This window comes from Tamandua tetradactyla, chromosome 16 (genome assembly GCF_023851605.1).
Source record: "Tamandua tetradactyla isolate mTamTet1 chromosome 16, mTamTet1.pri, whole genome shotgun sequence".
NCBI lineage: Eukaryota > Metazoa > Chordata > Mammalia > Pilosa > Myrmecophagidae > Tamandua > Tamandua tetradactyla.
Genome location: NC_135342.1, coordinates 411,458 through 439,422, shown reverse-complemented (window position 1 = coordinate 439,422; position 27,965 = coordinate 411,458). Strand labels below are relative to the sequence as shown.

Sequence of the window (27,965 nt, the reverse complement as noted above, 5' to 3'; positions counted from 1 at the left end):
CTCTAGACTCTGTTTGAAATCTCTCAGCCACTGAAACTTTATTTTGTCTCATTTCTCTCTTCCCTCTTTGGTCAAGAAAGCTCTCTAAATTCCAAGATGCTAGGTCCTGGCTCAGCCTGAGAGTTATGTCCCAAATAGAGGGGAAGGCAGTGAGTTCAGCTACAGAGTTGGCTTACAGAGAAAGGCCACATCTGAACAACAAAAGAAGTTCTCTGGGGGGTGACTCCCGCATAATTATAAGTAGGCTTAGCCTATCCTTTGCAATAATAAGTTTCATAGGGGTGAAACCCAAGATCGAGGGCTTGGCCTATTGATTTGGTTGTCTCCACTAAAGCAATGCATTTTTGAAGAGGAGCTATAGCATGGCATGAAAATGCAAAGTTTAATAATGAATAATCCCTGCTTATGTTCATCTGGAGAATTACAGCATAAAAAGTATTGGAGTGGCTGGAGGGAAGTACCTGAAACTGCTGAACTGTGTTCCAGTAGATGATCATAAAGATGATCTCGATGGAACGGTGGAAATTCTGAAAAGGAAACGAAACACACATGAAGAGCACACTATTAGTAATTAAAAGTTCACTAGAAGGGTATAATAGCTGACTGAAGCAGGCAGAAAAAATAATCAGTATATAGAATTGCCATACGACCCAGCAATACCATTGCTAGGTATCTACTCAGAGGACTTAAGGGCAAAGACACAAACGGACATTTGCACACCAATGTTTATAGCAGCATTATTTACAATTGCAAAGAGATGGAAACAGCCAAAATGTCCATCAACAGACGAGTGGCTAAACAAGCTGTGGTATATACATACGATGGAATATTATGCAGCTTTAAGACAGAATAAACTTATGAAGCATGTAATAACATGGATGGACCTAGAGAACATTATGCTGAGTGAGACTAGCCAAAAACTAAAGGACAAATACTGTATGGTCCCACTGATGTGAACCGACATTCGAGAATAAACTTGGAATATGTCATTGGTAACAGAGACCATCAGGAGTTAGAAACAGGGTAAGATAATGGGTAATTGGAGCTGAAGGGATACAGACTGTGCAACAGGACTAGATACAAAAACTCAAAAATGGACAGCACAATACTACCTAATTGCAATGTAATTATGTTAAAACACTGAACGAAGCTGCATCTGAGCTATAGTTTTTTGTTTGTGTGTTTTTTTATATATTTTTTTTGTATTTTTTATTTTTATTTTTTCCTCTATATTATCATTTTATTTCTTTTTCTGTTGTCTTACTATTTCTTTTTCTAAATCGATGCAAATGTACTAAGAAATGATGATCATACATCTATGAGATGATATTAAGAATTACTGATTGCATATGTAGAATGGAATGATTTCTAAATGTTATGTTAGTTAATCTTTTTTTTAATTAATAAAAAAAAAAGAAAGAAAAAAAAATCAGTGAAATTGAAGACAAAACATTTGACCAGTCTGAGGGGCAGAAAGAGGAAAGAATGAAGAAAAGTGACTTCCGGAGAAGATGGCGGCTTAGTAAGACGCGCGGGTCTTAGATCCTCCTCCAGAAAAGCAACTAAAGAAACAGAAACAATACGAAACAGCTCCCGGAGTCACGACAGAGACCAAAAAAGACAGCGTACCCCATTCTGGAACGGCTGAACGGGTAGGGAGAATCCACTGCTGTGAGATACCCGAGGGGTGCACGTTTTCCCGGCTGGGGTGGCTGGCGTCTGGGGTCCCCTCCACGCACGTGGCTCCCTGGTCTGACTGGGAACATTGGATAGCGGGGCCCTCCCGTCACGCTTGGCGTCTCGGGCCAGCTGGGCAATTTGGACCAGCACTCCCCCAAGCCACGGCCAGCGACCCCCGCCTCCACGCGCGGTTTCCCGGGCCGACTGCCCCGCAGACAAACGACCGCCACGAGCGCCACCTACTGGGCAGGAAAAGAAAAACAGAGCCCAGAGATTCCACAGAAAAACCTTTCAACCAGCTGGGTCCCACACCCAGGGAGATCTGATCAAATGCCCAGACACCAGCAGAAAATAATGGATGACGCTCGGAAAATTGAAGATATGGCCCAATCAAAGGAACAAACCAATAGTTCAAATGAGATACAGGAGCTGAGACAACTAATGCTGAATATACGAACAGAAATGGAAAAACTCTTCAAAAACCAAATCAATAAATTGAGGGAGGACATGAAGAAGATATGGGCTGAACAAAAAGAAGAAATAGAAAATCTGAAAAAACAAATCACAGAACTTGTGGGAGTGAAGGACAAAGAAGAAAAAATGGAAAAAACAATGGATACCTACAATGGTAGATCTAAAGAGACAGAAGCTACAATTAGTGAACTGGAGGATGGAACAACTGAATTCCAAAAAGAAACAGAAACTATAGGGAAAAGAATGGAAAAACTTGAGCAGGGAATCAGGGAACTGAATGACAATATGAAGCGCACAAATATACGTGTTGTGGGTGTCCCAGAAGGAGAAGAGAAGGGAAAAGGAGGAGAAAAACTAATGGAAGAAATTATCACTGAAAATTTCCCAACTCTTATGAAAGACCTAAATATACAGATCCAAGAAGTGCAGCACACCCCAAAGAGAATAGACCCAAATAGGCGTTCTCCAAGACATTTACTAGTTAGAATGTCAGAGGTCAAAGAGAAAGAGAGGATCTTGAAAGCAGCAAGAGAAAAACAATCTGTCACATACAAGGGAAACCCAATAAGACTATGTGTAGATTTCTCAGCAGAAACCATGGAAGCTAGAAGACAGTGGGATGATATATTTAAATCACTAAAAGAGAAAAACTGCCAACCAAGACTCCTATATCCAGCAAAATTGTCCTTCAAAAATGAAGGAGAAATTAAAACATTTATAGACAAAAAGTCACTGAGAGAATTTGTGACCAAGAGACCAGCTCTGCAAGAAATACTAAAGGGAGCACTAGAGTCAGATACGAAAAGACAGAAGAGAGAGGTATGGAGTAAAGTGTAGAAAGAAGGAAAATCAGATATGATATATATAATACAAAAGCCAAAATGGTAGAGGAAAATATTATCCAAACAGTAATAACACTAAAAGTTAATGGACTGAATTTCCCAATCAAAAGACATAGAATGGCAGAATGGATTACGACCCAGCAATACCACTGCTAGGTATCTACTCAAAGGACTTAAAGGCAAAGACACAGACGGACAGTTGCACACCAGTGTTTATAGCAGCATTATCTACAACTTCAAAGAGATGGAAATAGCCAAAATGCCCATCAACAGACGAGTGGCTAAACAAACTGTGGCGTATACCTACGATGGAATATTATGCAGCTTTAAGACAGACTAAACTTATGAAGCATGTAATAACATAGATGGACCTAGAGAACATTATGCTGAGTGAGTCTAGCCAAAAACTAAAGGACAAATACTGTATGGTCCCACTGATGTGAACCGACATTCGAGAATCAGCTTGGACTATATCATTGGTAACAGAGACCAGCAGGAGTTAGAAACAGGGTAAGATAATGGGTAATTGGAGCTGAAGGGATACAGACTGTGCAACAGGACTAGATACAAAAACTCAAAAATGGACAGCACAATAATACCTAAGTGTAATGTAACTAGGTTGGAACACTGAATGAAGCTGCACCTGAAATATGGTTTTTTGTTTGTTTGTTTGTGTGTTTGTATCTTTTGTTTTTGTTTTTTTCTTTTTCCTTTTTATATATATATATATTATTAGTATTATTATTTTAATTCTCTTCTCTATATTAACATTCTATATCTTTTTCTGCTGTTTTGCTAGTTCTTTTCCTAAATCGATGCAAATGTACTAAGAAATGATGATCATACATCTATGTGATGATACTAAGAATTACTGAGTGCATGTGTAGAATGGAATGATTTCTAAATGTTGTGTTAATTTCTTTTCTTTTTTTTGATTAATAAAAAAATAAAAATAAATAAAAAAAAAAAATAAATGCAATCATGCCGTAAAAAAAAAAAAAAAAAAAAAAGAATGAAGAAAAGTGAGCAGAGCCTGAGAGACTAGTGGATACAGTAATGCGTACCAGCATATGCAATAGAATGGGGCATCAAGAATATTTGAAGAAATAATGGCTGAAAACGTCCCAAATTAAAAAGAGACATGAATGTACACATTCAGGATGTTCAACAAATCCCAAATAGGATGTACCCAAATAGGCCATGATGTAATCAAACTGCTGACTGCCAAAATAAAGAATTCTGAAAGCCACAAAAGAGGAGCAACAGTTCATTTACTGGGAAGCCTGCAAAAGAATAAATGCTGATTTCTCATCAGAAACAATGGAGGTAAGAGGGCAGTGGGAGACACATGTACTTTACATAGCAAAAAACTGCCAACTAAGAATTCTATATCTGGTCTTTCAAAAGTGAGGGAAGGATTAAGACATTCCTAGATAAAGAAAAACTCAGGTATTTCATCGCTACTAGACCAGCCCTACAAGAAATGTTAATGATTAAAAGGAAAGGACACTAGATAATTGACTGAATCAACGTGAAGAAATAAAGATAATGACATGGAAAATATAAAGACCAGTATATTATATTTTTTCATTTGCAACTCCACCTTTTACTACTTCCAGCATCTAAAAGGCAAATGCATAAAACGTAATGATTAGTCAATGATTTTGGATTTATAATTTATAAATATGTACATAAGGGTAGAGTGGCAGGAGGTAAAGGAACATAATTTCTGCATGCTTTTGAAATTAAGTTGGAATCAAAACAAACAAGATTGTTCTAGATGTAGTATGTTAAACTTAAGCCTTATAGTAACCGCAAAGAAAATATCAGAATGTAAGCAAACTTATAGAGACAGAAAGTAGATTACAGGTTACTAGATATAGGGTGCAGAGGCAATGAGTTCATGCAAAATGAGTATAGGGTTTCCTCTTTGGAGTGAAGGTTAAATTCTAGTAATGGACCTTGGTGAGTGAACTGCAACATCATGAATGGATTAATTCCACTGAATGGTATGTTGGGATGGAAAGATTTTTGTCATATATATATATATATATATGTATTTCTATGATTTAAAAAATATACACTAAAGAGGAAATGACAGTTAAATGTAATACATGGTACTAGACAGAATCTACAAATGGAGGAGAAAAGGCTCAAATAGACATTATTGGGACATTAAAATAGGAATGCAAGTTTTATGTTAATGTTAAATTGTGAACTTGATAAACTGTACTTAAATTGATTACAAAAATGAATTTCATTATTCAAAATAAATGTACATGAAAGTGTTCAAAGATTATGATGTGTGCAACCCAATCTGCTCTCAAAATCTTCAGAGGATGGATGGATGGATGGATGGATGAATAGACAGATAGATAGATAGATAGGGCAAAGTTGGTAAAATGTTAAAATTTGTGGATCAGAATGTTCTCTTTATGGAGTTTGTTACTAAAATAATAGAAGTTTGAAATTACGTCCAAATAAATTTAAATAAATCATGATGGAAAGAGTGTAATCAATATGGGAAATGCTTCAGCTGAAGTTCATAATCTGTTGCACATCAGAGAATTCATGCGGGAGAAGAAACGGTATGAATGTTGTAAGCGTGGTCAATCTTTCAGCCTGAGCTCTTTACTTATGAGGCACCAGAGACTGCATGCTGGAGACAAGGCCCATGAATATATAAAATCCTTTAGGCACAATTCTCACCTTTTTGAACATCAAAGAACTCATAAATATAGTCAATGCAGAAAATCTTTCTGTTGGAGCTCTTTATTGTGCATCAAAAAATTCCTATGAGTAGAAGAACATAAAAGTGTAATGAATGTAAAGCAGCCTTTAGCAGACAATCTGAACTTATGTAACGCCAAAGAATTCATAGTGGAAAGGAAGTCTATACATGCAATCAGTGTGGAAAGTTTCAGACAGTCCTGTACCGTTGGAGGCCCTATAAAAGTCATTGTTGAGGAAAACCCTTACGTAACGTGGAGACACGCTAAAGCCCCTAGAGGCCTGCCTATTACTACTGCCCCTGCTGTAGGTCCCTGACAAGCCGAGCCTCGCTGCGCCTGGTGGGCACGGGTGCTGGGCCTGTGCTGCATGAAGGGAAAGCTCAGCCTCCGGCAGGCCAACTAAGCAGAGCCAGCATTTCAATGATCCTCACGTTTTTCGACAGCACTGCTGCACCTTATCCAGATAATTCTTATATTTTAATTTTCAACAACGAGCACCAGTGTCATAAAAAGGAGGAAATGGAGAGGGAGAAAGATGGCAGCGAGAAGGCCCTGGGTTCTGCAGCCCAGCAGCAACACTGAGAAACCGGCAGACACCAGCAGGACCAACTTTCTCATAACTCTGGAAAACAGCTAAAGGGCTCCATAATTGGGTGAGGCCAGACCAAGGGAAACACAACTTCAGAATGCCAGGAAGACCTCAGCGGCCTTTTCCTGCCCCTTCCCCAACAGCGTTCCCTGCGCCAGCCCATGCTCCCCGTGCAACCCGGCCCTGGGTTTCTCACCGCACAGCAGCCCTGATGCACACATCGCAGAACACTTGTGCTTGGGCCAGCTGGTGTGATAGCACCAGAGGGGATCTGTTCTCCTCCGTCTCCTCGCATGATTCCAGAACTTGCTCTCCATGGAGAAGCGGCTGGCAGGGCCTCAATAAAAGCCACAAGAAAATATTTAAACCACAGTTGCCTGGGGAAACGGTTACTGGGTGAAACATACGGTAGCATCTGTGACAGGAGGAGACGCTGTGAATTTCCTGGGGGAAGCTGGGCACATTCTGATCTGTGTAATGGGGGAATTGCTAAGGGCATGCAAGCATGCCCAGGAAAACTGTGGCCTTAGGGCAAACCGGAGAGAACCCTGTGGTTTTGGCAAAGCTATTATTTAGGCTCACTAAGGGCTGGGTCACCACTCGAGACCACACGCACACCAACCTGCAAAGACTGGGGCAGGTGCTTTCTTTTTATTTTTTCCCTTTGCTTAGCTCCTACCATTCAAGGAAATCTCTATCAAGACATGTGCTAAATACAAGCTTAAGGAACAGAGACTTTAGGAACAACATATGTCAAGAGATATAGTATTTGCATAAATTGTTTGGAAACATCACACACAAAATACAGAATACTACAACCTACAACAATAAGCAAGAAGCAAACTCGGGGGAAGGGGAAAAACCTGAGTTCCAGAGTTTAACACAGTAATATATTCAAGTGTCCACATTTCAACAGAAAACCACAAGGCATTCAAATAAACGGGGAGAGATGGCCCATTCAAAGGAACAAAATAAAACAATAGAGGAATAGCATTAGTGAGGAACAGCAGATATTGGGCATCCAGAGAAGACTTTTTTAAAACTGTGTTAAATATGCTCAAGTAAAACACGAACAAAAAACTAAAGAAAATCAGGGCAACACCATGTGAACACAATGAGAATTTCAATAATGAGACAGAGATGTGCGCACTGGGCTGCCTGCATGTCTGTGGCAGCCTGAAGGGTGAAAATAGGAAACTTGCCTCAGGCCTCCCATCCCAGAATTTACCCTGCAAGCAGAACAGCTTGTAGACAAATAAATCAGTATAAGAAACAACAGAATCAAAGTAGCCTGGGACAACGTATTACTGGGTTTAGGGCATATAATAGAGCACCCAGGAGAGAGGGGAAGTATAGTTCACAGAGAGAAGAGGGGGCATTCCGATCCCAATAAACAAGGAATTCCTGAGGTCAGGACCGCATCCCCAGATGTTCACATGCTCAGAAAAGACTGGAGACGATCTTGCACTTTTGCCCGGAGAGAAGCAAGAAAACCAAAATTGGTTCTTTGAAAAAGTCAATAAAATTTAAAAACCATTACCTAGACCAAGAAGGAAAAAAGGGATAGGATGTTAGTAATTGTGCTGGTTTGAAATTATGTGCCTCAGAAAAGCCATTTTCTTTTGATTCTAATCCCATCTTGTATGGCCAGACCTGTGGTTTACGGTAGGACCTGTTGTCTAGACTGTTTTCATGTGATGTGACACACCCAGCTGTGGGCATAACCTTTCCATTAGATGGAGATGGGACTCCACCCATTCAAGGTGGGACTTGATTAGTTTACCAGGTCCTTTACAAGGGGAGACATTTTGGAAAAACACAGAGGAAGCTCAGGCACAGACATTTGGGGGTGCTTGGAGTGCCAACAAAGACTGCAGATGCGTAGATGGGGATGTCTGGACATGCAGAAACCCCAGGAGTCCCAGGAGCTGGGAGAGCCACAGAAGGTAGATAGGAACCCGAGCCCGGCAGACAGCGCCACATGCCTTCCCATGTGTGAGGAAACTCGGACACCATCCAGCCCTTTCTTCAGATCAAGGTATCTTTCTCTGGATGTCTTAGTTTGGCCATTTTTAAGGCCTTAGAACTGAAAACTTGTAACAATAAATCCCCTTTCTAAAGGCCATTCTGTTTCTGGTATATTGCATTCCAGCAGCATTAGCAAAGTAAAACATTAACTAAGTCAGAAATGAAAGGGAAACATTTCTACTTATCCCAGAGAAATAAAAAGGATTATAAAAGGATACTATGAGATTCCAAACAGAATCAAGAGGTTATCCTGGAGATTATTCTTATGTATTCAGTAGATATCACCTTGTTATTCAAGATGTAGTGGAGAGGCTGGAGGGAACTGCCTGAAAATGTGGAGCTGTGTTCCAGTAGCCATGTTTCTTGAAGATGATTGTAGAATGATACAGCTTTCACAATGTGACTGTGTGATTGTGAAAACCTTGTATCTGATGCTCCTTTTATCTACCTTGTCAACAGATGAGTAGAACATATGGAATAAAAATGAAAATAAATATAATAATAAAATAAATAAAAAAATAAATACAAAAATAAATAATGGGGGAACAAATATTAAAATAACTTTAGTTTGAAATGCTAGTGATCAATGAAAGGGGGGGTAAGGGATATGGTAAGTATAAATTTTTTTTCTGTTTTCGTTTTATTTCTTTTTCTGAATTGATGCAAATGTTCCAAGAAATGATTATGATGATGAACATACAACTATGTGATGATATTGTGAATTATTGATTATATATGTAGAACAGAATGATCAAAATAGGAATGTTTGCATTCGCTTTGTGTTTTTTGGTGTTTAAAAAAATAAAATAATTTTTTATTGGAAAAATAATAAATAAATAATAGGGGGAACAAATGTTAACATAAATTTAGATTGAAATGCTAGTGATCAGTGAGGGGGATGGGTAAGGGGTATGGTATGTGTAATTTTTTTATTCATGTTTTTTCTGTTTTTGTTTCATTTCTTTTTCTGTTGTCTTTTTATTTCTTTTCCTGAATTGATGCAAATGTTCTAAGAAATGATCATGATGATGAATATGCAACTATGTGATGATATTGTGAATTACTGATTATATATGTAGAACGGAATGATCATATGTGAAAAAATAAAAGTAAAAAAGGATACTATGTGTAGGAGCCAGAGGTTTAAAGCAAGACCTACAGAATTTGTTGGAAGCAGCTGGCCTCAGGTTGGCGGCGGTAAACTGTGGAGATTGTTTTGTAGAGCAGTCTGGGAGGGAGAGAATGTTTACCCCAAATGGTTATGTTAAGTATGAAGAACACTGAAAGATAAGAACTTTACTCCCTCAGGAAATGCATGCATGCCTATTGTCATCCTGTGGTATATAACCAGGATCTGGTTAAGAATAAAATTGTCTGAAGTCTGTCTGAAGTAAACTCAAGCTTCAGACCCCCTGAGCCCGTCTGTGTCTTTCTTTCTTTCTTTCTTCCTTTCTTTTTTTCTCATCATTCCTTAATATCCTTCGAGCTCCGTTTCAATAGGAAGCAACAACTATGAACAACTGAATGCCACAAATTAGATAACCAATCAACTAATTCCTAGTAATAAATTACCTACACTGACTCAAGAAGAAATAGAAACTCAAAAGGCCACTAAGAGCTGGAGGGAAGTACCTGAAACTGTAGAGCTGTGTTCCAGTAGCCTTGATTCTTGAAGATGAGTGTATAATGATATAGCTTTTACAATATGACTGTGTGATTGTGAAAACCTTGTATCTGTGGCTACTTTTATCTAGGGTATGGACAGATGAGTAAAAATTATGGATAAAAATTAAGCAAGTAAAATAGGAGACAAAGGTTAGAATAAATTGGGTAGATGGAAATACTGGTGGTCAATGAGGGGAAGGGGTAAGGGGTATGGGAAGTATGAGTTTTTTTCTTTTTTATTCCTTTTTCTGGAGTGATGCAATTGTTCTAAAAAATTATCATGGTGATGAATACACAACTATGCGATGATATTGTGAGCCACTGATTATACACCATGTATGGACTGTTCGTATGTTAAGAATGTTTTGTTATTATGTTTTATCAATAACAATATTTTTTAAAAAGAGGCCACTAGCAATTAAAGACATTGAATCAGTAATCAAAAACCATCCAACAAAGAAAAGCCAGGGACTAGATGGCTTCACCAGCGAATTCTACCAAGCATTTAAAGAATCACCACCAGTCTTGCTCAAATTCTTCCAAAAAACTGAAAAGGAGGCAACATTTCCTAAGTCATCCAATGAGGTCAGCATCACCCCTAATGCCAAAACCAGATAACGATTTTATAAGAAAAGAAAATTACAGACCAATATCCTTCGTGACAATAGTTGCAAACATCCTCACAGAACACTAGCAAATTGAATCCAACAGCCCATTAAGAGAATTATGCATCCCGATATGGTGGAACTTATTCCAAGAATGCCAAGGGATAAATCCAAGTCAGAAAACTGGGAACAGAGGAAACTTCCTCAACATGATAAAGGGCATACATGAAAATCCCACAGCTAACATCATCCTCAATGTGAAAGATTGAAAGCCTTCCCCCTGAAGTCAGGAACAAGAGAAGGATGCCTGCTTTCACTCCCGTTATTCAACCTGGAACTGGAAGTTCTAACCAGAACAATTGGGCTACAAAAACAAGGGCATCCACATTGGAAAGAAAGAAGTAAAACTTTCCCTATTTTCAGATGACATGATCCTATATATAGAATATCTCCCCAAATCCACAAGAAAGCCACTAGAGGCAATAAACAAATTCAGCAAGGTGATGGGTTACAAGATCAACAACAAAAAAATCTGTTATGTTTCTATATAGCAATCGCAAAACAAAATCAAGAAAATTCCATTTATAATAGCAACTAAAAGAATCAAACATCCAGGAATAAATTTAACCAAGTGTGTTAGTTAGATTCAGTTGTCAACTTGGCCAGGTGAGCATAGCTAGTTTTGTTGCTGTGGACTTAAGCCAATGGTACATGAACCTCATCTGTTGCTAATTAGATCTGCAGTCAGCTAGGAGGCATGTCTGCTGCAATGAGTGATGTTTGACTTAATTGGCTGGTGCTTAAATGAGAGAACGCAACGCAGCACAGCCTAAGCAGCTTGGCATTCCTCATCTCAGCACTTGCAGCTCAGCCCGGGCATTTGGAGATGCAGAAAGAAGTTACCCCAGGGAAAGTTGTTGGAACCCAGGGGCCTGGAGAGAAGACCAGCAGAGACCATTCTGTGCCTTCCACGTAAGAAAGAGCCTCAGTGGAAAGTTAGCTGCCTTTCCTCTGAAGAACTAACAAAATAAATCCCCTTTTATTAAAAGCCATTTCGTCTCTGGTGTGTTGCATTCCGGCAGCTAGCAAACTAGAACATCAAGGATGTAAAGGATTTGTACATGGAAAACTGCAGAACATAGCAGAAAGACATTAAAATCTTAAATAAATGGAAGAACAGCCCATGTTCATGGAGTGGAAGACTAAATATTGTTAGGATGTCAGTTTTATATGAAGTGGTTTACCACAAAGAAACACAAAGAACTTCCACCAGCCTTCTTTGAAGAAATAGAAAAGCCAGTCTTCAAATTCATATGGCAGGGCAAGGAGCCCTGAAAAGTCAAAACCATGTTGAAAAATGATTTGCACTTCCTGATTCCAAGATATATTATAAAGCTACAGTAATCCAGACACACAGTAGTGGCCTGGGAGGTGGGGGAGGCTCGGCGGTGGAGATGGCAGCTCAGGGGTCTCTGTTGGTGGAGCCACCCACACCCGTGGAGGGTCAGGCCACTGCCCTATGGCTCCTGCTGCTGCCCAGCCCACAAGGAACCCACATGGCAAGATAAAGGGGAAGCTGTTCTGTGCACGAACACCATCATCATCCAGAGACACAGAAGTACTTTTCACTCCCATTCTGTTGGGTCAAAACAAGTATTAGTCATTACCATGAAACTCTGGGAGAAGCACTTCAAAGAGTTGAGTTGGAATTTAGTCTGGATGTTAAATTCAAAGATGATGTGATGCCAGCCACTTACTGTGATATTGACTTAGATAAAGAAAAGAGATGCATTTGTGCATGCCACCAAAATCATTACTGGTACCAGATGTACACAGATGACTCACTGATGTGGTTTGTTGGTGCAGCAGATGAAAATGGAGATTACTGTTTTGGGGCTTAGAAAAATCTTGAAATAGGATTAATAGAAATTGACTTGTTGATGTTCATCTAACTAGTGAAGGAAAGGCGAAACTGGTTCCAAACACCAAAATCCAGATGTCATATTCAGTAAAATGGAAAAAGTCAGATGTCAAATGTGAAGATGGATTTGACAAATATCTTGATCCACCTTTTTTTAACGCAGGATTCACTGGTTTTCAACTCTTTCATGATGGCTATCTTCTTGGTGGTCTTAGTTTCAGTGATTTTCATGAGAACCCTAAGAAAAGATCATGCGCAGTGGAAAAAAGAAAAAATGGATGACACAGATAGCAACCCAGGAGATGAGTGTAGGTGGAAGCAGGTACATGGAGATGACTTAGACCATCAAGTCATTCACTGATGATTTCCTCTTTCCCTGGTTCTGGATGTCAGGTATTTGCTGTCTCGCTCACTGTTAGTATTGTTGCAATGGTAGAAGACATAAACAATGAGGGGCCAGCTCAATATGCCATACTGGTTTATGCTGCTACCTCTCCAGCCAATGGTTACTTTGGAGGAAGTCTGTATGCTGGACAGAGGGGAAGGCGGTGGATAAAGCAGATTTTTGTTGGGCATTCCTTATCCCAGCTACGGAATGTGGCACCACCCTCATCAATTCTATAGTCATTTATTACCATGCTTCAAGAGCTACTCCTTTGGGAACATGGTGGCCATGTGTTCCATCTGTTTCTTTTCTTTGTTTTTTCCTATTCTTCCTCTGAATCTTGTTGGTTCAATTCTCCGCCGAAATTTATCAGGTCAGCCCAACTTTCTTTGTCATGTCAGTGCTGTACCTTATCCTATACTGGAGGGAAAAAATGGTTCATGGAGCCTGCAGCCATTATTTGCTAAAGAAGAATTTTACCTTTTGGCTCAATCTTTATGGAAACGTATTTCCTCTTCCCATCTTTCTGGGCGCATAAGGTCTGTTATGTCTGTGGCTTCCTGCTGCTGGTGCTGGTCATCCTCGTGACCACCTGAGTGGCCACTGTGTACAAGGACTCTACTAATGGCAGAGGCATGCAGGGGAGCAGGCACGTTCTCTCCCTGCTGCACCATGTGCAATCTATGTTTGCATGTGCCCTCCCTTTCATTGATCACTAGCATTTCAAATTAAATTTATTTTAGCATTTGTTCCCCCTATTATTTATTTTTATTCCATATGTTCTACTCATCTGTTGATAAGGTACATAAAAGGAGCATCAGACACAGGTTTTCACAATCACACAGTCACATTGTGAAAGCTATATCATTATACAATCATCATCAAGAAACATGGCTACTGGAACACAGCTCTACATTTTCAGGCAGTTCCCTCCAGCCTCTCCATTACATCTTGGTTAACAAGGTGATATCTCCTTAATGCGTAAGAATAACCGCCAGGATAACCTCTCAACTCTGTTTGGAATCTCTCAGCCATTGACACTTTGTCTCATTTCACTCTTCCCTCTTTTGGTCGAGAAGGGTTTCTCAATCCCTTCATGCTGAATCTCAGCTCATTCTGGGATTTCTGTCCCACACTGCCAGAAAGATCCACACCCCTGGGAATCATGTCCCACGTAGACAGGGGGAGGGTGCTGAGTCTGCTTGCTGTGTTGGCTGGAGAGAGAGGCCACATCTGAGCAACAAAAGAGGTTCTCTTGAGGGTGACTCTTCGGCCTAATTTTAAGTAGGCCTGGCCTATCCTTTGTGGGGTTACATTTCATATGAACAAACCCCAAGACTGCGGGCTCAGCCTACAGCTTTGGTTGTCCACACTGCTTGTGAGAATATCAAGAATTCAACTTGGGGAAGTTGAGTTTCTCCCCGTTCTCACCATTCCCCAAAGGGGACTTTGCAAATACTTTTCCACTCACTGATCAAATCACTCTGGGATTCATCAGGGCATCACCTGGACAAACCAACAAAATCTCATGTCCTATACAAATTTCCATGTACTTAAGGTGTTCAATCAACTATCTACATAAGTTATATTAGGAGATGCACTAGTGAAAGTATAGATTTGTACCAAATAAACATTTTTTGCTTTAGTCTCACACATTCGTTGAAATTTTGAAATATTAAGTACCATCTATTTTCAGCACCCTGCAGTAATGACATTCTTTTGTTCTTCCTCATGCAAAAACATTTTTTAAATTTGTACACTTAGTCACTATCATTATACACTCTAGGCATTCCTAGATTACACCATCTCAATCTTTATCATCTATCTTTCTTTGTGATTTCATTTATGCCCCAGCCCTCCTCCCTCTATCATTCTCATATGCAGTTTCATTCAGTGTTTTAAGATAATTGTATTACAGTTAGGTAATATTGTGCTGTCCATTTCTGAGTTTTTATATTCAGTCCTGTTGCACAATCTGTATCCCTTCAGCTCCAATTACCCAATATCTTACCCTATTTCTATCTCCTGATGGTCTCTGTTACCAATGAAATATTCCAAGTTTATTCACTAATGTCAGTTCATATCAGTGAGACCATACAATATTTGTCCTTTTGTTTCTGGCTAATCACACTCAGCACAATGTCCTTAAGGTCCATTCATTTTGTTACATATTTCATAACTTTATTCTGTCTTACAGCTGCATAATATTACATCTTATGTAAATGCCAGTTTGTTTAGCCAACCGTCTATTGATGGAAATTTTGGCTGCTTCCATTTCTTGGTAATTGTTAATAATGCTGCTATAAACATTGGTCTGTAAATGTCCCTTTGTGTCCTTGCCCTCATGTCCTTAGAGTAGAGATAGCATATAGATGGGTCCTGTTTTTTAATCCATTCTGCCAGAGTATGTCTTTTATTGCAGAGTTTAATCCATTAACATTCAGTGTTATTACTGCATGGGTAGTACTTTCTTCTACTATTTTGCCTTCTGGATTTTATATGTCATATCTAATTTTCCTTCTTTTTACCATTACTCATAGTCTTCCTTTCTACACTCTTCTCCACATCTCTCTCTTCTGTCTTCTTCATATCTGTCTCTAGTGCTCCCTTTAGTATTTCTTGCAGAGCTGGTCTCTTGGTCGCAAATTCTCTCAGTGATTTTTTGTCTGAAAATGTTTTAATTTCTCCCTCATTTTTGAAGGACAATTTTGCTGGATATAGAATTCTTGGTTGGCAGTTTTTCTCTTTCAATAATTTAAATATATCAGCCCACTGTCTTCTCACCTCCATGGTTTCTGCTGAGAGATCTGAGCATAGTCTTATTGGGCTTCCCTTGTATGTGACGGATTGCTTTTCTCTTGCTGCTTTCAAGATTTTCTCTTTCTCTTTGACCTCTGACATTCTGATTAGGAAATGTCTTGGAGTATGTCTGTTTGGAGCTATTCTTTTTGGGGTATGCTGCCCTTGTTGGATCTGTAATTTTAGGTCTTTCATAAGAGTTGGGAAATTTTCAGTGATAATTTCCTGCATTAGTTTTTCTCCTCCTTTTCCCTTCTCTTCTCCTTCTGGGACACCCACAACATGTATATTCGTGCGCTTCATATTGTCTTTCAATTCCCTGAGTCCCTGCTCATATTTTTCCTTTTTTTCCCTGTATTTTCTTTTTCTTGTCAGATTTCAGACGTTCCATCCTCCAGTTCACTAATCCTGTGTTCTGTCTCTCAAAATCTACTATTGTAGATTTCCATTGTTTTTCTCATCTCTTCTACCTTGTCTTTCATTCCCATGAGTTCTGTGATTTGTTTTTTCAGACTTCCCATTTCTTCTTTTTGTTCATTCCTTGCCTTCTTCATATCTTCCCTCAATTCATTGATTTGGTTTTTGATGAGGTTTTCCATGTCTGTTCGTATATTCTGAATTAATTATTTCAGCTCCTGTATATCATTTGAAGTGTTGGTTTGTTCCTTTGACTGGGCCATATCTTCAATTTTCCTAGTGTGATTTGTTATTTTTGCTGGCGTCTAGGTATTTAATTACCTTAATTAGTTTATTCTGGAGATTGCTTGCACTTCTTTTACCTAGGGTTTTCTTGGATAAATTTTTTGTCTGTCTGTTCTCTGACATTCAGTTCAGCTTTATCTGGACCTCTAGCTTAAGTTTTGTTTAACAGAGGAGAATTTTTCAGTTCTTGTGTTCTTGTTTCTTGCCCTGCTTGTATGGTCCCTTTCCACCACCCCACCACCCCTAGGAGGGTCTATTTAGACATTATAGACCTCAGCCGTGTTTTCCCAGACCAAACTGGCCTCCTATCAGGCGGAAAGAGTCACCTGCGTTGGTTTTCCTTAAGGGTGAGACTCAGCAGGTTGAAAGACTTTCCTGTGAAGTCTCTGGACTCTGTTTTTCTTATCCTGCCCAGTATGTGGCACTTGTCTGACTGCAGGTCCCACCAGCATAAGATGATGCGGTACCTTTAACTTTGTCAGACTCTCCCTGCTGGGGGGCTTGGTGGAGACAGAGGAGAGGTTGTAGGCTGGTTTTAATAGCTTCAAATTACCAAGCCCTGGTGTCTGAATTCCTTGAGGGAGGAATTCCACCTGAGTTGGGGTTCACCCCTCCCCTGGGGAAGGCACAGGCTCCAGACAAAACCCCAAAAGAGCTCACTTCTGCCTATGCCTGGGGACGTTGCAGCCTGAGAAGTCCTGCCGCTGTATCCAGATGCAGTCAAGCCTTTGTAGAAACACAGCCACAAAAACCTCTGTTTCCTTCTTTTTCTTTTCCCCTTTTTCTGTCAGCCCTGCCCCCTTGGTGCAGGGGCAAAAATGAGCAATCTCCACTTTGACCAGGATCCCCTGAGCTGGGGGCCTATTTTTAGTAGTTAGAATTTGTTAATTAATTCCAGGATTGGCATTTGATTATGCTCAGTCCCTGCTGCTGGTAAAATCTCTTTCCTTTCCCCTCTGGGAAACCGCCTGTGGGGGAGTGGTGCCAGCCGCCTCGGCTTGGGGAACTCACGGTTCTGTGGGGGCTCGCAGCCGGTCCAGCTGGGCCAATCTGGGGTACGCTGTGTGTCTGGCCACTGACGTGGCCCCAGGAGCTGTTCTGTACTGTTTCTGGTTATTTAGTAGTTGGTTTGGAGGACAAACTAAAATGCTCACATTGTTAAGCCACCATCTTGACCCGGAAGTCCCTATGGCTTATTTTAAACATCATTTTATGTTGGATACACGGCAGTAGTTAGTACAGCCCTGGGAATAATGCGTTGGAGTCACTGGTTACATGGGAACAAATGCCTTTGCCTGAAAAACATATGTACTAATGTAAAAATTGACTATAGACCCAAGAAAACCTAGACCTCCAGATCAGTTTATCTTTCATAGGGAAAGAGCAAATAAAAGCACAAGAGGTTTCATTAAAATTGTGGAATTGTAACCCATACCAAACTCTAAAATCTGTTGTACAACAAACTGTGGTGCTATGCTTTGAAATTTATCACTTTTTTTTGTATATATGTTACTTTTCACAAAAAAAAGGAAAAAAGTCGGTTTTCATGATAAAAAAATATATTTATTCCTTCTAGTCTCCTATGTTCTGGAGTAGCTAGGAGGAAAAATCCGAGATGATGAATTGGTAACCCATGAAAAAACGTAACTACTTGTTGAAGAATGCTTTGGAAACCATTGCTTTTTTCTTCCTTTGCTTTGTAAATATGTTAAATTATACAATAAAAAAAAAAAAGAAGAGATGTGGGCTTTACCACTGGGCACTTTGTGGGTCTCTGCTTCCTGGATGAACCAAGTCACATCTATTTCCGTCGCGCCTCGGCTCCCTCCGTTGCTCACAGCAGAGGCGCTCCTGCGGCACGTGGCTCACCCTCCCAAAACGGCCTCGTAAGGACGAAGCAGACCAGCGCTCTTCAGGCAAGAGGACAAAGAGATTATTTACAGCATTTGTCCCAATAAAATAAACAGAGGGAAACATGGATGCTAAAGTTACATGAATAGAAATCTTCATGGCATTTCGTGTTTCTATGTTATTGAAAAATTATGTTCCAGAAAGATTACTTTCTCTCCTATTTTTACCGCCATCACAACCTGTTGTGGTGCATTTTTATATATTGCATTGTAGAAAGTACAACTCCATTCTGGCCTTTATTTTTTGTTTTCTCCAATTCAACTGCATCCTTTTTAAAAAAAGAGTATTTAAAAATATTAAATCCTGCACGCAATATATCTGTTATCATCTTGGATCAACTTCCCATTTATCTGTCTTAAAATTTTCCAGTTACATCTTAATTCCATCCAAAGAAGACAGATTCTGAAGACAGAGCTGTACTCTCTAAAATGCAATTTACTGTACAGTTACAAAGCAAATTGTTAAATGGAGAAGATATTTGTTTTCATTAAATATTTTGAGATTTAGATAAACAACATTTTAACTGAATGCCTAAACTGATTATCTTTTCTCCCCTTAAGTTAGTTTTACATCGTTTTTGGATTTGGATGAAGGCTTTAGATAATCAATTATTTAAAAGCAAGGGGTGGAGTAGTTAATAAGTGTGTAAATATTTAATAAGGTAATGCAGGTGTAGTTTCCCAAATGCATTTGGTTGTACAGACTAACAATGGAGTGCTTATTTTTCTGATGATTCATGTAGAAATGTGTGAATTTGGATGGCTTTTTACATCTTGCCAATGATTGCATGAAACACAGGAGTTGCTTCAAAATGCGTGTATCATACTTATCTTGGGAGGGGGGATTGTATTCTTCTGTTTCTTTTCCAAGACTCTTACAGAAGCTAAATTTGTAATTTAGAAATGCTTAATTTTTTAAACCTGCTTGGGACACCTGAAGCAATATCTAAAGCATTACTGCTTTAGAATGTTAAAATAAAATTTCCTGACCAAAAACAAACAAACAAAACAGCAGAGTACTGGGCAAGGACTGACAAACCAATATAAACCAAAGGAATAAATTCTCATGCCTGTCAATAGCTGATTTTTTATAAGGATGCCAGGTCTACTCATAAGGGAAAGAACAGTCCTTAATAGATTGTTTTGGGAAAACCAAATATCCACATAGAAAAGAAGGAAGTGCCCCCCCCCCCCCCCCCCCCCCCCCACCTCACAGCATATACAAAAATAACTCAACAGGGACCAAAAACATGAGTATAAGAACCACAAATAAAGCTCCTAGAAGAAAACACATGTAAACCCCTTCAGGACCTTCTGCTAGGCAATGACTTCTTAGTCACCAAAAGCATGAGCAACAAAAGAATATGTAATAAGTGGTACTTCATCAAAATTTAATACTTCTGTGCATCAAAGGACACTATCAAGAAAGTGAAAAGATAACGTACAGAATGGGGAAAATATTTGGAAACCATATATCTGATAAGGATTGTGCTGGTTTAAAAGGATGTATGCCCCCGAGAAAAGCCAAGTTTTAATCAAAATCCCATTTCATAAAGGTAGAATAATCCCTATTCAATACTGTATGTTTGAAACTATAATCAGATCATATCCCTGGATGATGTGATTTAGTCAAGAGTGGTTGTTAAGCTGAATTAGGTGATGACATGTCTCTACCCATTTGGGTGGGTCTTGATTGGTTTACTGGAGTCCTATAACAGAGGAAACGTTTTGGAGAATGAGAGATTCAGAGAGAGCAGAGAATGCTGCAGCACCATGAAGCAGAGAGTCCACGAGCCAGTGACCTTTGGAGATGAAGAAGGAAAATGCCTCCCAGGGAGCTTCACGAAACCAGAAGCCAGGAGAGAAAGTTAGCACATGATGCAGTGTTCGCCATGTGCCCCTCCAGCTGAGGGAGAAACCTCGAGTGTGTTCGCCATGTGCCTTCTCACTTGAGAGAAACTCTGAACTTCATCAGCCTTCTTGAAGCAAAGTATCTTTCTCTGGATGCCTTAGATTGGACATTTCTATAGACTTGTTTTAATTGGGACATTTTCCCGGCCTCAGAACTGTAAACTAGCAAATTATTAAATTCCCCTTTTTAAAAGCCATTCCGTTTCTGGTATATTGCATTCCAGCAGCTAGCAAACTATAACAAGCATTTTATATACAGAATATATAAAGAACTCCTACAACTCAACAACTCAACTAAAAAATGGGAAAAGGACTTAAATAGACGTTTCTCCAGAGAAGATCTACAAGCACACAAAAAGATGTTCAACAACTTTGGCCATTAGAGAAATGCACATCAAAACCACAATGGGATATCCTTCACATTACATTTGGATGGATACAATAAAAGAACGCTGGGGCCACGGTGGCTCAGCAGGTAAGAGTGCTTGCCTGCCATGCCCGAGAACCCCAGGTTCGATTCCCGGTGCCTGCCCATGTGAAAAAAAAAAAAGAAGGCTGGAGGAGATATGTTGGGGAGAATGTAGAATATTTGGGACCTCCGTACTCTGCTAGTGGGAATGTAAAATGGTGCAGCCTCTGTGGAAAAGTTGTGGCTTCCTCAGAAGTTAAGCAAAAATACCATATGATCTTGCAATTCCATTCCTAGACATTTACTAAAAAGAATTGAAAATAAGGGTCTCGAGCAGATACTCGTACGACAATGTTGGTAGCATTATTCACTATAGACTAAATATGGAAAGCCCAAGTGTCTATCAACAGTTAAAAGGATAAAGAAAATGTGATGTTTACCTAAAATGGAATATTAACCAGTCATAAACAGGAATGAAGTTCTGATACATGCGATATAAATGAATCTTAAAAACATCATGGCACGCAAAATAAGCCAGATATAAAAAGACAAATATTGTATGATTCCACTTATATGAAATATCTAAACCAGGCAAATTAACATAGACAGAAAGTAGATTAGAGGCTGCCAGGGGCTGGGTGGAGGGGAATGGACAGTATTGCTTACTGGGTACAGTGTTTGGGGTGAAGACATATTTTGTAAATAGATAGTGATGATATTTATACCACATTGTAAATATAATTAATTAATTAATGTAACTAGTGCCACATAATTGTACACTCTTTAGTGTACAGTTGGTTAAAATGTCAAATTTTGTATTATATATACTTAAGCACAGTAAAACCTTAAGGAATAAAGTACCACAGCCTCTTTACCTGCAGCACAGAAACCAGCAGCATTCCACGTGTGAGCTGCTCCATCAGACTGGGTTCCAGGGTCAAGTAACATGGGGCAGTCCCCGCCAGTTCATAATGGACACACCTATCAGCAATAAACAAATCCTAGCAGTAAAGGACATAACCCCAATAAAATGGGGGTTGTTATCCCTGTATCATAACGTAGTCAATCTTGACAGCAGTTTTACTTACAAAATGGAACGGGACAGTGACAGTAAAAACCCTAAGCCCCGGGAGGAGAGTAGCATATCAGGGTCAGTGTCCCATTTCACCTAGCAAGTTTACCATTAAATCATTCAGCGAGCTGCTTCCCTTATCACGCTGTAAAACAAATCGTCCCAAAAACTCAGGGACATTCAACAGTAAATATTTTTCATTCGTGGGCTTTATGAGTCAGTTGGGGTTCAGCTTACCCAGCAGGGTCCGAGTGGGCTTTGCCTCAGTTTCCCTCTGCCATCTCCGTGGTATGTTAGCATAGTTGCTGCAGTGGCAGCTGCTGAGTTAATGCACACGAGCCTGCAGCCAGATTGGCAATCGTGAGTTCTTAACCGTGATACTATTTTCGTTACTGTGATTTCTAGATCCTCTTCAAACCATCCATAAATTTAAGTATTTTTAAAGTAATATACAAGCGATAAGAGCCAGAAACACCCTGAAAAAAGAATAGCAAAGAGGGAAGGCTAGCTGCACTGGATATGAAAACATATTACAAAACCTCTGTAATAAAAATGTTGTAGAATGGGCATGCTAATAGAGAGAGGCCAACTCAACAGAGAAGGAAATCCAGAAATAGACTCAATTGTACAGGGAAGTTTAGAGTATGATAAAGAGAGAACCTCAAAACAGTGAGGAAAATATAGACTGTTTGACAAGTGGTGGTGTTATGTCTGCAAACCCTTATGGAAAAAGGTAAAATTGGATCCAATCCTCATTTCATCCAAGGAGGAATTCCAAGTTCATCAAATATTTAAATGCAACATTTGAGGCTATAGAAATACTGGGAGAAACACGGATATACATGGACAAATACATAACTAATGAAGAGGAAATATTTTCCTGTCTATGAATCAAAACCTGCTAGGAATAAAGGAATAAACTGATATATTTTATGATGTAAAATTAAACTTTGGCATAGCAATAAAAATCCACAATCCTATTGGCAACATAAAAGGATTACAGACAGTTTCAGTTTGCTAAAACTGCCAGAACACAATACACCAGAAATGGGGTGGCTCTTCCAATGAGGACTTATTCGCTTACGAATGTACAGTTCTGAGGCCCTGAACATGTCCAGGCTAAGGCCTCAGCGGGTTGACCTGAGGAGGCCCACTGGCATTGGGCACTCCTCGGTCCAGCAGGGCACACGCCCCGGCTGCTGGCCCTCTCCCACGTGCCGCGGCCTTCACTCTCACCTCCCGTAGATGCGTCCTTGCTTCTCGGCTTCTCCGGGGCATCTCTAAGCTCTTGGGCTTCATCTCTGTGTGTCCTTTATCCTCCTACAAAGGACTCCACTAAGGAGACCGAGAGACACCTTGAATGCAGTGGGTCACGTTCAGTGATCTCAGCTGCACTAGCCTAATCCAGAGGTGCTTCCCACCCCAGGTTTGTGCCCGCAGGAACGGGTGGGGCCACCGCCCCCCTTCAGCCCTGAACAATACACTGGGCTCTATCTAGACTCCATAAAGGCTTTACGGATTATGTTTTTTTCAGAAACGTAAAGGCTCCTATGGCTCTAAGGCCAAATAAGCACCGAAGCCCAGGGGTGCCTTGTCTCTCCAGGAACAGCCACCAGGCTCATTCCTCTACCCCATAAGGTCGACCCCACTTTTCAGCACAAAGGACTTAGAATGGCCATTGCCCAGAGGTCCCTGAAGACTGAGAGAATGAGCGAATGGAGGGGAGGAGTTGCAACCGAGAAGTTGGGATTTAACATGATCATGAGCAGTGACGCGTTAGGTATTTCCTTTCAGTGTCTAGTGTATTAGAAGAGCCAGAAGGAAATACCTGAGTTTGTTGAACTGTAAAACCCCGATCTTTGATAGTGATTTTCAGCGTGTGACTGTGTGATTGTAAAAAAATTGTGAGTGACAGCCCCTTAACCCAGGGTATGGACAGATGAGTACTAAAAGTGTACATGGTAAAAAAAAAGGAGCATGGATTTTGGGGGCATACATCACAGGTTCAGATTAACAAGATTGTGATAAAATCCAACTTGTATCACAGGCAAAAGGTTAGTATGCCCAATAATGAACTTCTAAAACCAGAGAAAAAGACAAGCAACTCTATAGAAAAATGGGCCACATATATACTTTACAGAAGAAAGAAATAAAAATGGCCCTTAAACATATTGAGATGCTCAAACTCTGTCATTGTCATAATTAGAGTACCGCAAATTAAAGCTACATTGAGACCTGTATGTCCCCTGTCACAGCAAGGCCGTTCCCTACCGACGAGGCCAGGGACAGGCCCGCTCGCATGTGGCTGTGGGATGCAGAAAGGTACAAACTCAACACGGAGGAACTGGCAAAACTGCTTATACATGTAACTTTGATCTAGCAATCTCACTTGAGGAGACTATTCCAATATACAAAACATGTAAAAATTCAAAGTAACGTTGACACAGGACTCTCCATTGCTGCAGTATTTCTAACACAGAAGGCTGGACTCAGCTTGCCCGGGTGTGCTCAGGACTGGAGGGCGAGGGGTGGTGCTGGCCCCTGGGGAAGGCCTCACCTGCCAGAACGGGGCAGGGCCCAGAGAGTGACACAACACTGGGCACCACGGCACTGCGTGGGTTACACACACTTTTATCTGAGAAAGGGGGAGATGTAAAGAATGTATGTGCTTATCTATTTTTTAAAATGGAAGGATGATACAAAATATATGAATGGTTACCAATAAATGGACTAGAGGGAAGAGGCAGCATCTTCCTCTGAAAGAACTTCTGTTTTTGTATTTTCACTTTGGAACCATGAAATTGTTTTTGCATAATTATAAAACAGGATTATCTTTAAAGCAATCTCTGAAAGTCAGGTGTATTCAGCTGATGGCTTACCATAGAGACAATAATTACTTTAAAACACAGTGATTTCAGTGTGGAAAGGCACCAAAGGACATAAGGAACTGCAAACACACCTTGAACTTGCAGTAATAATGGTGGTGCTGTCTTTTCGAAGCTTATTAAAGCAGCTATATAATTGGGAACCAAGATTATTCAGCATGTAAAAAGAGATTAAAGTATAAAATTTAAAAATAACACCCTGTAATCTTAAATTTGAATGAGATATATCAGAATTAATGTAAATACATTTACTTTAAAAATCGTCTCCCTACGTTGTCTGCTGGCTGCACCCTGGCGGTGGGAGGCCCGGTGCCCTGACCGGTGCTGCACGGAGATCCAGGCTCAGGGGCGACGTGGCGGAGCCCTCCAGTCCTCAGGAGAGATCTGCGGTTCGGGACGCACCCCGCCCACCTGAGCGCCTCTTCCCCGACAGCCGAGAAGCATCAGATGTTTCCGGGGGGAGGTCGTGCAGGGCCTGGGGAACCAGCTTGTTCCAGCCCCGGCTGGGACTAAAGCAGCATCAAATCACTCACTGAAATGGATCAAACTACATGGAACTAGTAGGTTTCTCGACCGGGGAGGAGACCAAAGCTCAATCAAAGGGGCGTCCCTGCGAGGCTGTGGGCAGGTGGGCAGGGGAAGGGGCCGCTCGCGCAGGGCGGCTGGCAGGGCTAGGGGAGGGGAGCTGGCTCTTCACTGCGCAGCCCAGGAACGGGGAGCCTGTGGCTGCTGGGCCGTGGCTGCCAGGCGCAGACTGAGGATAACGGGCTGTGGCAGACGCAGCTGCCGCAGGGGGTGCAAGGACACGCGTGCAGGTTCGGTTTTGCAAGGGGCCTCCGGGAGGTTGGGGCGTAACCACACGCGCACATTAGATATCCGTGTGCATAAAGCCACCACCCTGACTGGTTGAATGCTGGCAAACCATCTCGCTTTCTCTCAAAGCTGGCAAGCAAAGGGGAGGAAAACAGCATTTTCCCTGCCCTTCCTGGATGCAATTACCTCAGGGCAAACAAAGTTAATTTGGAAAGTTTTTCCTTATGGAAGAATTCCAGCAAATAAATGCAGAAAGATTGATAAAATGAGAAAATGAGTTTGCCACCCCTAGTGAAATAATGAAGGCAGGCAACGATCATCCAGGGCTGCTAAAGCCATTAGGTGAGACATACTGGACAGACCAGGCTGACAGCACCTAGAGCCACTGATCAAAATTATCACAAAAGTACAATACAAGGCATCATGTGCCTTTTGCTATGATGTCACAGGAAACACAGGTACCTCCTGTGAAAGATTCTTGCCCTACCCCAAATAAAATCTAACCTAAATCTAATCAACCCTCTGGATCCAACTACCAGTTTATAGGAAAAACAAGGGATAGAAGAAATGACACCATAATTATACAATTAGGAAAATCTAGAAGGTAGCATATTCTACAGGAGAAATTAACTTGGTTTCCTCACAAACAAATGGAAAAAAATGTGTTTGAGGAAATCCATAAATTAAGAAACTTAAACCCATATTAAGAAATGCAAGGTGTGAACCTTGTTTGGAGCCTAATTTCAAAAATAAGATGTTATAAATATATAAAGGACCTGATTGGGGAAATTTAAACACTGACTAAGATATTAGGGAATTACTGCTGATATTTTTAGGTCTGATAGATTTTGTAGTTACATGTTTAAAAGTTTTTAATTTTCTTTTCAATAGGCATTGGAAATCGTATTTTTTTTATTTTTTAAAGTTTTACGGATGTAATTCACATACTGTACAGAGCACCCACTTAAATGTGTGCAATTCACTGGCTTTTAATACATCCAGAGTTATCGGCCATCGCCGTCACTCCCCAGAGAGGCCCAGTGCTCAGTGCCAGTCACCCCTATATCTCCCAACCCCCCAAATCCAAGCTCCATGCAACCCCTAGTCTACTTTGTATGGATCTGCCTTTTCTAGAAAAAGTCGTCATCTTTCAGAACTATATGCTTAGGTATTTATGAATAGAATTTTCTTTCTGGGATTTGCATCAAAATAACGCAATGCGGGGGCACTGACGGGGTGGACGCTGATGAAATTTAAAAGCAGAACGCTGCGGCAGTAGAAGCCACGTGGTGGGCAGTTTCTAGTCTCTCCACACTTGTTTGAACTCTTCCACCATAACAACAAACCAAGACATTTATCATGTCACAACGAAGAGCTGTGAGGAGGCCATCACCGACTCTGGGTCTTTCATCTTCCTGCTCCGCCTCCCGAGCCCAGGATAGCTGTGACAGCAGCGAGCCCCAGCCGGCCCTGTCCAGAGGCACTAAAGGGGACCGCTGCTGTCCCAGGGCCATTTCTAAAAAGTTGGACGACGTCCGCAGGGGCTCCCAGCAGACTCTAATCCAATCCCTCAGCAAGAAGCAGCAGGCGGCTCTGCCTGGCTTCCAGTCGACCCATCAAGCCTCTCTTTTTGGGGGTTGGACAGAGTGCAAACTCCCTTAAAAAAAATCGACAAACCCAGGGTCATGCTAGCAGAAAGGGAACGCTGTCGGGTAGGTCACCGACGAGGTCAGCCCCTGGAGGGTCACTGTGCCGGGTGGGGTGCGGCCTGGGCCCCGGCCTGGGAGGCTGCCTGTCTCCTTCTGAGGACCAGAGGCCAGCAGACGGCGGGGCTCCCGCTCCCGCGCTAGGCATCGGCGGCCTGAGCGGCCGGACACTGGCTGCAGAGGAACACCGACCCTCAGCTCTGCACCAGCAGCCCCGGAAGTCAGGCCGCACGCGCGGCAGCAGCGGGCCGAAGACGGCCGGGCCCCGGGGACTGCCGCCCGCTGCCAGCTCAGAACACAGCCAGAACCGTTCCCTCAGCAGCCGCGGGTGGCCTGCGAGTGGTCAAACAGGCTGCGGCCTCCCTCTACCCACCATGCGGCTTTCTAGTTGCCCTGCCACGTCCGAGTGTCCGCCCAGGGCAGGCTCGGGGGCCTTTCCCGGCGGGCGGGGGGCCCTTCCCTTTCCGGGTACGCGGGGGGCCTTTCCCGGTACGCGGGGGGCCTTTCCCGTGCACCGGGGACCTTTCCCGGTGCGCGGAGACCTTTCGGGGTACGGGGGGACCTTTCCGTGCACCGGGGACCTTTCCCGGTGCGCGGAGGCCTTTCCGGGTACGGGGGGACCTTTCCCTGAGGGCGGGGAGCCTTTCCCGGTGCGCGGGGGGCTTTTTCCGGTGGGCGGGGGCCTTTCCCGGTGGGCTGGGGGCCTTTCCCGGTGCGCGGAGGACCTTTCCCGGTGCGCGGGGGGCTTTCCCGGTGCGTCGAAGGGACGCAAGGACCCAACTCAGATCGGCTCCCGGCCTTGCCTCGGCAGCGGCGGGGCTGGAGTGCAGGATGAGA

At 41.6% G+C, this 27,965-nt stretch overlaps 1 pseudogene; it reads left to right on the top strand.

Annotated features, from left to right (window-relative positions):
* The first annotated feature begins 8,218 nt into the window (after positions 1-8,218).
* Positions 8,219-13,517, top strand: LOC143660011 (transmembrane 9 superfamily member 3 pseudogene; annotated as a pseudogene).
* Positions 13,518-27,965: the final 14,448 nt, after the last annotated feature.